This window comes from Microtus ochrogaster, linkage group LG3, assembly GCF_000317375.1.
Source record: "Microtus ochrogaster isolate Prairie Vole_2 linkage group LG3, MicOch1.0, whole genome shotgun sequence".
Lineage (NCBI taxonomy): Eukaryota > Metazoa > Chordata > Mammalia > Rodentia > Cricetidae > Microtus > Microtus ochrogaster.
This window is the reverse complement of record NC_022029.1, coordinates 13,693,331-13,705,332: the sequence shown is the minus strand read 5'-3', so window position 1 is coordinate 13,705,332 and position 12,002 is coordinate 13,693,331. Positions and strand designations below refer to the sequence as shown.

At 45.0% G+C, this 12,002-nt stretch overlaps 1 protein-coding gene across 1 annotated transcript in view; it reads left to right on the top strand.

The window, feature by feature from the left end:
- The first annotated feature begins 7,053 nt into the window (after positions 1 to 7,053).
- The window catches only part of LOC101989399 (ATP-binding cassette sub-family G member 2), a 99,665-nt gene continuing 94,716 nt past the window's right edge, over positions 7,054 to 12,002 (top strand). Inside the window, exon 1 of the mRNA XM_013351284.2 lies at positions 7,054 to 7,536. The gene's annotated coding sequence lies outside the window, so the exon portion shown is untranslated. The remainder of the gene's footprint in view (positions 7,537 to 12,002) is intronic.

Here is a 12,002-nt window from a genome sequence, read left to right as displayed (position 1 = left end):
GCTACCCTGGTGCCTCCTCTACGTTTTGTCAGTCCAGACGGCCCAATCATGCGCTACCCTGGTGCCTCCTCTACGTTTTGGTCATGTCTTCATATGTAGATTGCAAGCAGGGATGTTCTTTTGAGAGGAGAGAAAGCAAAAATGCAAAAATCCTGTCTCACATCCCTGGCCTCTGCTCTGACTCAGGCAGAACCAAAGACATTTTGGCTCAGTCATTTTTGGCATCTTTGGGCTTTAGGAAGGACAGAATTGCAAACTGGACCAGGAGCATTTCTGACTTTTAGACATGGTAAATCTGTTTTTAAGATCCCCTCCCTAAAACTGCCTAGCTTGTTTCCTATTCTCATCCTATGCTGGAGAAGTAATCCAAATCATTGTTATGTTATTTGGCCAGTGAATGGCTTCATTCACTGTTCTCTGGAGTGGTGGTTGAGGTACCTTACAGTGGCTCTGTGTAAGAGACCTTAAAGGAGCACTGGAGGTTCCGTTTGTACAGTGGCCATGTGTGATGAGGAAAGCTGCTTTGTGCCTTGAAACAGATATAAGGTTTTGGAGTAAAGACAAGAAAATAGTTGGGGAGAAATGAAACTGCAGGCCTCTAGTCAGAGAAAACGGTCATGTTCTACCAGGAGCAGGTGTGGCTTCACACAAGAGCTTCGCATAACGAGCTCTAGGCAGATACCCAGGAGGAGCCAGAGCGAAGGCACTGGAAAATAGCGACCTATTAGAATCCTTCAATAGGCTCCCAAGAGCATCAAGCCATGTGTGGTTTATTTGGCTCCTCGTTGTTTTTTGTGGTGGTTATTTTTATTTTTTCAACCCGAGATCTCTGTCTTCAGCCATTTTGATAGTTGTGGGAGTGAGTGGCTAAAACCATAGCTTTGCGTTCCACCCAGGTGGATTCTGCCAAGGGAGAAATCGCGGAAAGAGATTTAACCACTATTTGATTTTCATGTGAGAGCACTAGTAGTAAGCTTGTCTTTCAGCTGCAGTGTTGAGACTGAGCCAAAGCGTGGGCTTTTATATATAGCAGCAGGTCTTATCAAGAAAAAAATGGAGAAAAGGCTCCCCATATAGCAGGTTATATGGACTTAAGCGTAATGTCTAGCGTGTAGGATTCCTTGGACTGGTTTAAACAGAACCAAGGGGAGAGAAAAAGCATGCTAAGTGTTTGAGTTTGGTTTCTTTTGCTGTGATAAACAGCATGACCAAAAAGCAACTTAGAAGGGCTTACTTCTTCTTGCAGATTACAGTCCGCCACTGAGGGAGCCAAGGCCGAGCTCAAGCAGGGGTTTGAAGCAGAAGTCACAGAGGAACACTGCTTATTGGTTTGCTTCCAGGCTTGCAGAGCTACCCTTATATAAAACCCAGGCCACCAGCATAGGGATGGTAGTTCAGATGGTGGGCAGGGGCCTCCCACATCTACCAGCAATCAAGACAATGACCCACATATACCACAAGCCAATCTGCATGGGCCAATTCTCAGTTTATAGTCATTATTTCAAGGTGATTAGAGTTTGTGTTAAGATGACAGTAAGTATCTGATCATTTTCCCTTTTGAAAAGAGACATAGGATTTCCTGATTATGGTTTCCCCTCCTTCTACTCCTTCCAACTTCTTACCAACTTCCTTCCCATCCAAATCCACCTTGTTTCTGTCTCTCATTAGAAAACAAACAGGCAGACTGGAGAGATGGCTCAGTGGTTAAGAGCACTGCTTGCTCTTCCAGAAGTCCTGAGTTCAATTCCCAGCAACCACATGGTGGCTCACAACTATCTGTAATGAGATCTGGTGCCTTCTTCTGGCATGCAGGCATACATGCAGACAGAATACTGATAATACTGTACACATAATAAATAAATAAATCTTAAAAAAAGCATTTCTTAAAAAAAAGAAAACAAATAGGCTTCTAAAGGACAGTAATAAGATAAAGCAAAAACTAACAGGTCAAAATAGGACAAAACAAATAAGCCAAAGGAAAAGAGGCCAAGAAATAGAAATAGACAGAGACCCATTCTATTGCATACTCAAGAATCCCATAAAAACACTAAAAGAGAAGAAATAATATATACATAAAAGAACTGCAAGGGTAAAAAGAGAGAACTGCTTTCTCTCCTTCCCTCTCTCTCCCTCTCTCTTTCTCTCTCTCTCTCTCTCTCTCTCTCTCTCTCTCTCTCTCTCTCTGTCCTCCCCTCTCCCTTCCTCTTGCTTAGCCCACCCCTGTGTGATATAAAATTAAAAAAAAGAAAAAAACCCCAACACAACATTATGAGACAAGGAAACTTCAAAGATGCTGTTGAATTCATTTCCTTTTGGCATTCACTGCTGGGCTTGCAGCCCTACCCTAAAAGCAGTTTGTTTCCCTAGTGAGACTCCCTTGGAGAACACTAAAGTTTCATTTGGAAGTGGTGATAAATTCGAGATGGCTTCTGGGTTAGGGATGGGAGCGTATGTGCACTTTTCCCTTCAGCCCCAGGAAGTCATCTGACGCTGACGCCTGCATGCCCTGTGGATACTGCTTTAATTTGTGTAAGTTCATACTTGGATCCAGTCCTGCTGATTTAAAGGGCATTGTTTTCTCAGTGTTCTCCATCTGCTCTGGCTCTTAAACTCTTTCTGCCTTCTCTTCCATGGGGTTCCCTGAGCCCTGAGGGGAGGGGTTTGAAACATTTTGTTTAGAGCTGAATGTTTCAAGGTCTCTCACTCTTTGCAAGTCTGGCTGTGGGTCTCTGTATTTGTTCGCATTTGCTGCAGGAGGAAGCTTCTCTGATTATGGCTGAGTAAGACATTGATCTCTGAATGTATGAAGCATGTGATTAAGGCAGAACGTCATTAGCAGTCACTTTATGTTGTGGGATAAGCTTGATGTACACTGAATACTTATTACTCGGAGTGGTTTAATAAAAAGCTGAATGGCCTGGTGTAGGAGGCCCTTCTGTATTTGTGTTGCTTTCATTGGTTATTAAAGAAACTGCCTTGGCCTAGTTGATAGGGCGGAACTCAGGTAGGCGGGGAAGACAGAACAGAATGCTGGGAGGAAGAAAGCAGAGACAGACAGACGCCATGAATCTCCCGCCTGAGACGGACGTAGGTTAGAATCTTGCCGGTAAGCCACAGTCACATGGTGACACACAGATTTAATAGAAATGGGTTAATCAAGATGTAAGAGTTAGCCAGTAAGAGGCTAGAGCTAATGGGCCAGGCAGTAATAAAATTAATGCAATTTCTTTGTGGTTATTTCGGGTATAACCTAGCCAGGCGGCCGGGACCAAAAGCAGGCCCTCTTGCACTACAATGGCCAATAGGTAGGCAACATTTTCAGGGTAGAGAGAATGCTGGGGGGGAAAAGGGCAGAGTCTCGAGTCGGTGCTGTGGGATAGATGCAGAGCCAGCAGGATGGGAAGCAGATAAATGAGGTAAATAAGCCTCTGATATCCAGAGGAAGGGGTGAGGAGGGGGGGCATGGATCTTTCTGGGATGGGGAAATAAAATATATTTTATGGATGAATTGAAGCAGGGGTAAGAATGGGCGCATCAGCTGGGGGAGGGAAGATGGGGTTGAAGATGAAAATGAGGGGAAAGACAGTTAAATGGAGGGGCCTATGTAGGACAGTATAGGAACAGTGCAGTGGAACCTCCCTAAAATATACAAAGGCAAACCTAATAAAGTTTCCAAATAATGAGTGAGACAGAGTCTCAACTGGTCATCTCTTGACACCAAATGAAGCTTCTAGTACTAGGATCGGGTTACATCTAATTGAGACTTATTGTTTTTGTAGTCTGAAATGACATGCAATGGACAATTATAACAATGCCCACACTCCCAAAAAATGGATTGTGGATGTTTGCCTTTTTTTTAGAATGCTGGTTACAAGTTGTTATGGATAATGGTCAGAAGAAAAGCTAACCAAAAGAGATTCGATTCAGAGTTCTTGTTCTGTTTTTTGTTTTTAGGAAGGGGGAAGTGCTGTGAGAAAATGGTTTTACCCTGTAAAGATTTGTTTCTTGTATGTGTTTAACAAAATTCTGATTGGCCAATAGCCAGGCAGGAAGTAGAGTCAGGACAAGGAGAACAGGAGAATTCTGGGAGAAGAAAAGAGTCAGTCTACAGTCATGACCCAGACATAGAAGAAGCCAGACACAGAGGAAGCACGATGTGACTGCCTCGCTGAAAAGGTACCAAGCCACGTGGCTAACACAGTCAAGAATTATGGGCTAATGTAAGTTATAAGAGTTAATAATAAGAAGCCTGAGCTATTAGGCCTACCAGTTTGTGATTAATGTAGACCTGTGTGTGTTTCTTTGGGACTGGACGACTGCAGAACTGTGAAGCAGAATAGGAACCCTTTCTTACAAGTATCAGGGGAAGGGAGAGGGCTCCTGTCACATGGTTAATGGGTTCCTCACAGTGTGAGCCAAGCTGTCCTCTATTCCCAGGTATATGTGGGGGGCCCTGCACTCCGGGGAAGGCTTGTATCACCCTAAGAATGTTGGAGAGGAGAGGCAATTCTAGCTGAGGTGCATCCATTCCATTGGTAACCCTCTGATGGCCCAGGAGTCTGGTAATCGGAAGCCTGCAAACTCCCTTGGGGAAGTAAGAACGACACGTGTCACCCTCCTGAACTCTGGGCACCTGGGAAGTCTGTTAAGGGATTAGAGTCACAAACAGGTGTTAATTGGGAGCTCAGGCCCCAGCCCCTTGCATCTATCCTAGCTCCCTGACTCTGAGAGTAAGCACTCTGGACTCCAAATCCCGGCAGGCCAGGTCATGACCCCTCCCTGGGGGGGAGGTCAGGACCACGCCCAAGAACATTTAAGTGAACGTCCAAAAGAGGAACACGTGGTCTCCTTTTTCCCTCCCAGTGGTTGGGTAGTGTTCGCAAGGCTTCCTGGTTTACCCTCGGAGCCACTGGAGAGTGCTAAACTCCTATTAAACCTGGATATCTCTTAATTTGGCTTACTTTAATTTGGCTTCATTGGTAATTTACATTGGTGGAGAGCTCACATTAGGAAACTATTCCCAATAACAGGTTCCCATTTTCTTATAATAGCTGTGGCTGTAAGGAGGCCTCTTGGGCTAAGCATGGCCTTATTAGCTTCTAGTTGAAAACCTAATATGGTCCACATGCAGAACTGACCGTTAGATGCCGAGCAAATATGTTTCTTTTGGCTAACTTGATGACTTACAGTGGTTTGTGTAAGAATGTAGCAAGGGCAGAACACAGCTTCTCAGGCCTCCTCTCACAGATAAAGACAGGCAACCTCCTGGTGCTTCATGACTCCCTTGCTAGCAGACTCACCTGGGAAGTGCATGCACATCAAAGAGGTGCCACATTTTGTATCCTAACCCCTTCTCTGGCTCCTGCCTGGAAATCAGAGAGCCTGCAGACTCTGGCTGGGAACCCCCTTCTGCCTTGTGGGCTCTGATTCTCTTTAGAAACTTCCCCATGTGGTCTCTGGCGTTGGGACCCAAACTCTGCTGAGAGCGACTGACATGCTGCTGCTGCTCCTGCCTGTGTGTGTGTGTGTGTGTGTGTGTGTGTTCACAGCCTTAAGATCTCTCACAAGGGACTCCCCAGTTCTCAGCTGTCTCTCTTAGTGTCCCCTGGAATCACTTACCCCAAACCCAAAACCTAGCAGTCTGTGGATGTAGAGGTAGCAGGGTACAGGGTGGTGGGTTTTGGTGGTTATTAAAAAGCCCTAGAATGAAAGCTGACAACAGATAAGGGCTTATTAACTATACGAGCATTCCCCCTCCCTCCCTTTGCTTTGGACTATATATAGTTTGATGCTGTCACCAGGAATGCAGGGAAGGAATGTGGACTCTAGTGCCCTTTCTTTGGGCTGGCAGACTATTGAAAAGATGGACCCTAAGAAATTACAATTTACCCAAGAATCTCATGCTGGGAGAAAGACAAAGCTGAGGGCCAGCCAGGGAAGGAACCTGAGCCTGACGAACTGTCCCCAGAGAAGGGTTTACAAATTGCCAGATGACCTTGTAGGAGAGTCTGGCCCAGGGAAAGCTTGGAGCTGAGATAGTGGTGTTAGGACCCTGGAGCTTGACCAGGGCGGTTCCTGGGTCTCTTGGTCCTTCTTTCTTTGTCACGTTGGGAGCACAGGCCCCAGCCCCTCACATTGATCCCAGTCCCCTGCCCTGATCTGGACTCCAAATCCCAGCAGGCCTGGTCCTGACCCCACCCCCAGGGAGGGGTCAGGACCACTTTCCCCAGGGTATTTAAGTGAGCTCCCATAAGAGGAACACATGGTCTTCCTTTCTTCCTCCTTGTGGTCGAGTTTGCAATGCTTCCCGGGCTTCCCGGTTCTCTCTCAGGGCCACCCGAGAGCGCAGAACTCCCGTTAAACCTGGATATTTCTTAATTTGGCTTGTTTTGATTTGGCTTGGTTGGGAATTTTGCGTCAGTAGGGAGCTCGCGTTAGGAAATATTCCTAACATTCCATGGTATGGTTTTCCTTTGCTTTTTACGTGGGGTCTTCTAGTCTTCTTACACTGGGTGACTCACCCTGGCCTGCTCGGCTGCTAGCCCGTGCAGCTTCGTGCTGTATTAAATGACCTTTTGCTTTCTGTACCACTGCTGTAAAAACGTTCTGCTTATTCCTGAAAATAAAATAAAAGGGTATTTCTTTACTCATTCAGCTGTCCGAAGTAACTTCAGACATTTCAGAAATCCGTCAGCGCCGTCTGACCATCCTTCGGTGCTTTTGTTTAGGAAAGGCCTGCCTTGCTTCACACTCCGCGTGCAGCTTGCCTTCCCTCCTTAAATCTCTGGTGGGCCTTGCAGCGGAACCGAACTCTGGTTTTGCTTGCTTCCTTTTCAACTGTATCATCTTCCTGCTCGCGCGCGCTTTTTCAACAAAAAAGGCAAAGCCTGTAAAAGGAGAAGCCCCTTTCGTAGGAGCTAAAAAGGCAGGAAGTTTACCCGCGCGCACGCAGGATGGGGACGGGTTGGGGTGGGAGCCAGGGGCGGGGAAAGGGGGGCTTTGCCGGAATAGGTTTTTACTCTTCGGTTCGAAAAGACAGCTGCTGCTAGGGCTGGAGATGCTGCCGCCCAGAGAACAAGATATAAAAAGATCTCTCTGGCTGGATTTCCTTCTCCGGTCTTGCCGACAACTTCAAGAGAAGCTCCCAAGCTGATAGTATTCAAGACTAGATAGTCTTCAGTTTGAATCCACATTTCTTTCTTGATTCAGGATGAGCAGCTAACAGAGATTCTTTATTTTCGTCCTGAAATTAATTGAGGAAATTTATAAATTTCCTTGTAGCTAGATGTTTGTAAAGTCTCGATTTTGCCTGTCTCTTGGAACAAAACTTAACAAGGTGGGGCACCGACAAGTTTCCTCCCCAAACTTTTCCTCAACTCCCCTGCAAGCAAGCGTGGACTCTACTCTTGGGGTGCCTTTAGACATTGATCTGGGTTGAGGTCTTGCTCCCGCGTGCAATCTTACTGGATTTCACTCCCGCCTCTGTCTGAGGTTTGGGCTACTTTCCTTTGACATCACTCACCCTGCGTACCTAAGGTAAGTTGTCGTTTCTTTTTTTTTTCTTCTGCTATTAGAGGTCAAACTTAGGACCTTGTGCGCGCCGAGCAAATGATCTGGCACTCACTGAGCTGCACTCCCGACCCGTTTTGTAGAAACGATATTTCTTTACTTGTGCTTTGACAAATGTGATTAAATCTGTACTTTTTACACTTCACCGTGGGTATGAATCACTTGAGGAACTTATTAAAAATAGGATAAAGGTGGCTTAAGAGTAGTCAGAGTGTGTTGGTTATGTGTATGTAATCAGCAAAGAACAGATTTAACTAATTAAAGCAATAAAAACAGGAACTTGAGGTGTAGCCCAGTAGTTGAATACTCGCCTAACACGTTTAAGGCACTGGGTTCATTCTCAGTCATGTTGTGAGTCTGGGATTCTGTTTATTTGCTTGTTTGTTTGGCTAGATCGCTTTGTTTTAAAGACATGGTCTCACTGTGTAGCCCTGGCTGGCCTACAGCTAGCTTTGCAGACCAGGCTGACCTCAAATTCACAGACATCTACTTGACCCTGCCTCCCGAGTGCTAAGATTAAAGGCGTGCATCCCTGCATCCTGCCTTAGAATTTTTTAATTTTATCTAAAAACAAAACAAAAGCTTTTATTTTATTTTGGAAGTTATTTATTATATTTTACCTAGGGCTTGAACTCAATGACTCATGTGTGATAGGCCAGTATCCTACCTCTGAGCTATATCCCCAGCCCCTAGATTCTACATGTTACAACCTCCAAGGGATCACTGCATCTCAATGCTGTGGTTTGTGTTCCAGCCTTGAGTAAACAAGGGCTTAGCTCTCTAGAGATTTAGCTTCATCAGAAGGGGTTGCAAGGTACAGACAGGATGACAGGATTTGGCTGAGCACATGATTATGTAGAGCATTGAAAAAAAAAAAATCACTGTGAGAAGTTGTCTTTAAATTCAGAAGTTCTCATTAAAGAGTTCTCAGACATGTGTAAGGCAAGCCAGGCTAGTCACGTCAGAGAGGAGACTGAGTGTCTCCCCTGGTTATTTGTTCATGTTTCCTCTCCACGTGTCTCACAATTATTTACCAGTCTGGGGCTGCTTTTGTGCTATGAGACCAGAAAGGAGCAGTTAAAACAGAAACTACATGCTCAAAAGTCTAAAATATCTACTGTCCTGTCTTTTATAGAAGTGTGCCAAGCTTCCCATGATGTAAGCAGAGGTGCTGTCTACTCTCTGGGTCTGAGGCTATGACTCTGACTTTGGCACTGACTGTAGAAGATGGAGACAGAAATCCCTGCCTGTTTGAAGCGTACCTTATAGATAATAAGCAAGCAGAAAAGCAATATATGATACAGTGTAAAAAGGATATTCCGGAGGGCAAAAGGAGGTTTAACAACAAAGTGTTCGGGACAAACATTTGAAGGAAGCTTGAAGAGATTGAGAGAAAGGCAAAAGAGGTGGAGGAAGGCATGGTGCATCCTGCTAGACACATAGTCAGGAGACCAGTGAGGATGGAGTAACCACCTCATGGTTCCCACAGCCAAGCATTGGGTTGTACACAATGGTTACTGATGGCTCAACTTCCCACACTGCACTTTAACGGCACCTTCCACAAGCTCATTCACTGTCCTATGAAGCCAGCTCTTTCGTCATGATAGGGGTAGACAGTAAATGGTGCGAACAGGTAAGCATTTCCAAACCTGTTTTGCCACATACATAGGCTTGTGATGAGAAGCAATGGTATGTCAACTACATGGCAATACCCTTGCTCTTAGAGGCAAGGCCAAGAAGTAATGTGCAATAGAAAAGGTATCCTTCAACTGCATGGAAATAATGCAGGCCCGTGGTCCGCAGGTAGGACATGTGAATTTCCACCCTGAGTATGTGATTGTCCTAGGAAGGAATAAGAGCCGTTTCCTTGGATTGGAAGAGTGCACACATTTCTGAAACTGGGTAACTACATGGTCATCCTGGGTAGTTGTATCACATCGATGGCTTAGTATTAGCTTTGGCTGTTTGTAGATGAGGGACCCCGCTAGAATAATAAGCAGAGCATGCTGAGAGAAGTGAAAACCATGTTATAAACTCAAACACTATCCTCATCGTTGAGTGAGTTTGAGGACGTCTGGGGAAAGAGTGTTTTATGGGCATCCACAAAACCGATTGTCTTGGCCATCTGATTCTTTTCAAACCTACAACATTATAGACCACTACAGTGGACATAAAGATATCCTTATATTGTGTCTCCCCAAACCCCACCCCCTCTTGTCAGATTTCCAATTAGGAAACAGTTGCTGGGTTAACTAATGGGTGTGTACTAGGGACTAGATGCTGTGTTGTCCGTGTTAAACATCTTAATCTTGTGCTGCTCTGGAACTGACATTTCAGTCTGATAGAGGTTTTTGTTCCCACTAAGTAGGTGAGTTAAATAGGAATCAGGGGGAGGCTGTTGGTTATCCTGTCTATTTTGGTATCAGTCACTGAAATTCTCTTTAGGGACACAGTACTGAGTATCTTTTGTCCGAGATTCTTGGGGCCACACATGTTTCAGACTTGGGAATACATGCATGTATTCCTTAAACTCTGAGGATCATACTCAAATCCAAGTGCAGAATTTATTCAGATTCCGTTATCTACATACACTTTGTAATATAGCCTGAAGAGGAGCGCACCTGCATCTTTGTGACCAAAAGTTTCAGACTCTGGAGTACTTCAGTTTTTGGACTTTTGGATTTGGGATTCATGCTTACATGGTTTCTGCATTCTTGGCCGGTAGAAGGTGAAGGGCAGGTCCAGGGGAAACCATTTAATGCTTGCTGCCATCCCAGCTGCCACTCCTCAGGGGCTGCCATCTGTATGCTCACCTGTATGCTCACCTGTAGAGTCTTGAAATATTTTCTTTTCCTAGACAGGTCAGGTGGGCAATTTAGAGGCCATAACTATGAATCTCTAGAGGTGTTGATTATTTCTGGACCAGCTTTGATTGGCAACCTCATTGCAAAGGCAAATCCACAGACATTAGCCTAATCCTCTTAAATCAGAATCCTAGCAAGTGGTTCTCCAAAGTCAGGATTTTCTGTCTGGCTTGGTGAGGGGTGGTGGTACTGGTGCTTAAACTCGGGGCTTTGGGGATGTGCCCTCCTACTGACCTCCACCCTGCCATGAGCTAATCTACCCTGAGAATTGCCACATGAAATTATTGATAACTGCTAGCTTCTATCAGTTGTTGTCAACCAGGGACAATTGTGCTTCTTTTGTAAGACTGTCAAATATAATACACCATTTACGTATAAGTATTTTCCCTGTAATAATTTTAATCTGAGATTCAAGTTTTATCTGTATTGGTTAATGATCCCCCACCTATGCTCACACAAGCAATCCTAATTAAATACAGCAGGCCACACACACACACACACACACACACACACACACACACACACACAAAGACTTGAAAGTAACCAGGCGTGGAGAGGCAAAGAGGTTTGGTGGGAGAGGGGTAAGAAAGGATAAGGAGGATAAATATAATAAAAGTATATATATATATGTACATATGTATATATATACACACACACACATATACATACAAATATATATATATATACCGCATTGTGAAAGAGTCAATACAGGAAAAGAAAAACTTCCCACATATGCCCCTCAGTGAACTCTCAGTCTCTGAACTGACTTAGGGCTGAGTATTAATTAGGTAAGGGCGTACTTTGGCTCCCTAAAGTTCTGCCTCACAGACCGGGATTTCTTTCTACCTACATACATGAGAATCTCAGTCCTGGTGACCCATATGCTCTTGCCACAGAGCACAACAGGTTGGAGAAGTCTAGAAAACTCTCTTCCCTCTGGCTTACCTGGAAATTGGATCACTTGCTCTCTCACAGTGAAGCTGTCCCGGCTGGCCTCGAACTCGCTGCTGTATCCCCAGGTGAGGGTACACATGTCCACATCAGTCACCCATGCCGTCCTGTCTGACCCACAGACTTCTTCAGGTTTCAGTCATCTGCGTGTCTGGTTCACCAAAGCATTTCCTGGTTGTGAGTCATAGTAGCTGTCTCTTCAGCCCCCAGTAAGCATTTTTAAAAGATTGACTTATTATTTTTTGGTATGTGTGTCTGTGTAAGTGTATGCACACTTGTGTGCGGGTGTACACATCTACGTATGTACGTAGGCCAGAAGAGGGTGTCAGGTGTCCTCTCTTACTGTTGGCCTACTTCTTTGAGGCAGGGCCTCTCCCTGAACGTAAAGGTCACATTCTCTCGAGGAGGCTGGGAGCCAGCAATCCTTAGAGATCCTCTTGCTTCTCATCCCTCTCAGAGTGGGGGGGTTCCAGGTGTCATGAGACGTCCAATTTGGTACATAGATGCTGCAGTTCAAACCCTGGCCTTCATGATTACACACAGGCACTCTTAACAGCCGAGCCAAATCTCCAGTCCCAGCCAATTTATTTTTCAACTTTTTTTTTTTTTTTTTTTTTT